Raw genomic sequence first — 4,407 nt, 5'->3', positions numbered from 1 at the left:
TATTTTAAGATATTTAAATGTTGAAGGAAGAGTTAAAAATGCATGAACTGGTGTGGTGGGAGAAATGTGTCCTTATTATAGAAGGTATTTCACCTGAAATATGGTGGAAAAATGAGTTGGTTTTAATAAGGGTCAGCTGAGATAAATTTAGGAAAGATTATGCTGAGCGAAATAAGTCAGAGAAAGATAATTATCATATGACCTCACTGATATGAGGAATTCTTGATCTCAGGAAACAAACTGAGGTTTGCTGGAGTGGTGGGGGGTGGGAGGGATGGGGTGGCTGGGTGATAGGCATTGGGGAGGGTATGTGCTATGGTGAGCCCTGTGAATTGTGTAAGACTGTTGAATCACAGACCTGTACCTCTGAAACAAATAATACATTATATATTAAAAAAAAGAAGAAGATAGTAGGAAGGGAAAAATGAAGCGGGGAAATCGGAGGGGGAGATGAACCATGAGAGACTATGGACTCTGAGAAACAAACTGAGGGTTCTAGAGGGGAGGGGGTAGGGGTATGGGTTAGCCTGGTGATGGGTATTAAAGAGGGCATGTTCTGCATGGAGCACTGGGTGTTATACACAAACAATGAATCATGGAAGACTACATCAAAAACTAATGATGTAATGTGTGGTGATTAACATAACATAATAATAAAAAAAAAACTAAAAAAAAAATGTACGCAGAAAAGGGTAACGGAAAGGAAAAGCTGGGAGATTTTCTCTGTAAACAACATAATGGAACAATATTTTGTTACTAGAATTTTATGATCTAAGCTATTTCTATTTATTTTCTATGCTTCTGTTGTTGTACATATTACATTTATTTTCTGCTTACATATGTGCCTCTCTAGCTAGATGGTTTGCTTCCAGAGAGAAAGAGCATGTCTTACCCACCTTGGTACATTGCCTGGCCATGATAAAGCCTTGGTATATGTTTGTTGAATTAAACTGAACTTCAAAGTTCCATCTGGGTATTTTGATTTCTATAAACTCAGTGTATTAGCTGTTTAGAACTCTGGCTCCTCTTGGGTTTAGTGTCTGCCAAATTTTGTTCATGGCCAGTGGACTTTGTTATCCAAAAGAATGATTCAACACAATGGAATGCCATGCAATCAAGTACTGTTCATTCATGATAATCTCATCATTATTTGTTAAAACAGCCAATTCCCTGGACTGAAAAGATAATTTATAATTTGTCTTTTTTTAAATAGAAGACTTACCTTCCTCTGAGTTGTTGATCTGTGAGCATAAATTTTCCCCCAATGAAGTTAAAATCTTACACCTCTTATTAATTCGATTTTTAATGATTGCTCTGAAATATCACATTTTATACATCTCATCCAGTAACAAAAATTACAAATGGTTCAGAGTGAAAATGGCTATAAACTTGTGACTAAAATATGTTCATATCATTAAAGACATGTATATTTTCATATGCCTCAGAGTTACCATTCTTTTAGGGAATAAATCTGAGATGTTACTGCAAAAACAAATTCAGATCAACCTCAAACAGAAATACAGCAGCTTGAATTTACACTGTTTATATTTTTTAGGAAAGAAAAGAGAAATATTCCCGTGAGTTCTGTTTTTCTTGTGGGTAAGTATGTTTGTTTTGATGATGTAATGATGATTGAAGTGGTTTCAAATATGAAGTGTCAAGGAATAGTATGAGCATATATTTCAGAAATGGAAGAGAAAATAGAAGTGGGCTATGAAATAAGGTAGCTTTAAATCCAGGAGCGATGTTTAAATTCAATATTAAATGGAAGACACAAATCATCAAGGACGGTTTCAGGGGAAGTCGGTCTTAGCAATGGCATGAGGATAATTTGTTTTGAGCTGGTTTACCCATGGAGGTGATAGACGTTTTATTTTAAATTAAGTGAAGATTAAACCAAGACATGAAGGAGAAGAAAATGACCAAACTTTTGATTGAGCTACGGAGATGTTGATAGACTTAGTGGGAGACTTATCAGTGCAGTTAATGTTAAGATTTCTATGATTAAAATGAACAAAAAAGTTAGTTTAATATGTACAGCTAGGGCGCCTGGGTGGCTCAGTTGGTTAGGCGACTGCCTTCAGCTCAGGTCATGATCCTGGAGTCCCGGGATCGAGTCCCGCATCGGGCTCCCTGCTCGGCGGGGAGCCTGCTTCTCCCTCTGACCCTCCCCCCTCTCATGTGCTCTCTGTCTCTCTCATTCTCTCTCTCTCTCAAATAAATAAATAAAATCTTAAAAAAAAAAAAAGTATTAATATGTACAGCTAAAAAGTTTTGAGACCAGCATGTAAATTAAACTGCATTAAATTCCATTTGGTTTTCCCATCATACGCCTTGATTTCCACTTAAAAATAGATCCCTCTATGTGGACCTAGGTGAGTCATTTCATTCACTGTACAATATTTCCACAGCTCAACGACTTAAATCGTGAATTGACTTTATTCAACATAAATATATTCCCAAATAAGAAATCATAAAAGCAAATGTGTTAATGGAAAAGAAAGAAGAAAATTTATGTGTGATTACAATTCAATATCATGTCTAAGAATCATAGGTAAAATCAGATATGATATAAGTAGATACTTGGTAAAATCAATAAAACTAGGATAATTAGAATTCTTTATTTTTTATTCTTTTTTTCTTTTTTATTGTATATTGAATTTATTAATGGGAAAATTAAAAACTCAGTTCTTATAAGCGTAGAAGAAACACTCTAGCTTTGCTATAGCATTTTTGAGATGAGTAAATTTTGAGATGAATAAAACCTTCTCACCAATAATCAAAAGTACTTTCTCTTCTTTTGTATAATTGGACACTCATACTTCTTTTAGGCTAGGAATGAATTGGGAATACTTGGATGGAAACGTAGAGATAGAAAAATTGGAAAAATAGTAAAATACTATCAGTGGCCTCAGATTAGATGACAATTTAGGACCTAACCTTATAATGTAGATCAAATACATGAACTGCCTTCTATACATAAACACAAACACATACACTTTTCTGCCACTAAGAAAAAAATCAATTTCAATATTCTAAATATTTAAGTTCATCCATTTTGTTGATGAAGTCATAAGAGTTTTAATGGCCATAATCTTCATTATTTAATAATTTAATCATAATCCACATTGTTCAGTCTTGATTCATTAGGAAAGACCCCATGTATACTGTCTGCCCTATGATGTTATGTTTCATTTATAGCACAGATCAGTGCAAAGATCTGATGAATGGCAGAGTATGTCATCTAAGTAATCACAAAGAACGACAGTGGTATACATAAAATTTTAAACCCTAAGGACTTCATTGACTTTTAGGCAGAAGAAGAGAGTAGAGATTGCTACAGCATTTTATTTTTGCCAATAAATTTCTAGTAGAAACAGAGCAGCCCAAGAAAAAACACACTGAGATAATGGTTTTGTCTAAACAGTGACAAAACACATACGTGAAAACAAAAAAAAATTTGTCTTTTGTCCAGTTTTTTTCACTTTGAATAAACAAAGCAACAGATTCCTCTCAGAAATTAATATAAAGTGAGCAGTTTAAAAATGTATTACAGTGAACACATGTTTGGGGGAGGGGCACCTTTTCTAGAAATAGATCAGTACTTTATCATATGTCCTCACTGAAATCCAGGAATTAAAAATAATAATAACCGGGGTGCCTGGGTGGCTCAGTGGGTTAAGCGTCTGCCTTTGGCTCAGGTCATGATCCCAGGGTTCTGGGATTGAGCCCCGCGTCGGGCTCCCTGCTCGACCGGGAGTCTGCTTCTCCCTCTCCCTCTGCCCCCCCCCCCCTCCACTTGTGATCTCTCACTCTCTCTCTCTCTCTCTCTCTCTCTCTCTGTCAAATAAATAAATAAAATCTTTAAATAATAATAATAATAATAATAATAATAATAATAATAATAGCCATTTATTTCAGGTGTATTCTTACCTCAACATTGTGCTAAATTTGTTGTTGTTACTCTTCATTTTGTTTTCTCTTTTTTTTATATATTTTATTACTATTCCCCTTTTACTAATGAGAACACTGAAGTTAAAGAGTTTTATAATGGGTTCAGGATAATACCTTATTAAGTAATAGAGTTTAGTTTGAAATTCAAGATTGTCAGTCCCAGAGACCATACTCTAAACTACTGCATCTGTTTCTCCTCAATAAATATACTACTGGAGTCTGGTTTTTATACTACTTTTATATGGGTGAGAACTTACAATGTTAGAGAGTTTTGTTTTGCTTCATGGGTACAGTGCCATCTGATAATTCTTTCTTCTAACTACTATTAAATATAATAAATGATAGTTATCTGATAAAGAAAAGGTTGGTTATAAGGAGACGATAAAAAAATTATTGCTATGGAGCTTCCCTCACCATAGAGAAATTTTCCAGCCATTTCAAAACTAAAGATAT

This window comes from Mirounga leonina, unplaced genomic scaffold, assembly GCF_011800145.1.
Source record: "Mirounga leonina isolate KUSES-001 unplaced genomic scaffold, KU_Mleo_1.0 Mir_169, whole genome shotgun sequence".
NCBI classification, from domain to species: domain Eukaryota; kingdom Metazoa; phylum Chordata; class Mammalia; order Carnivora; family Phocidae; genus Mirounga; species Mirounga leonina.
Note: the sequence above shows the minus strand (reverse complement) of the source record.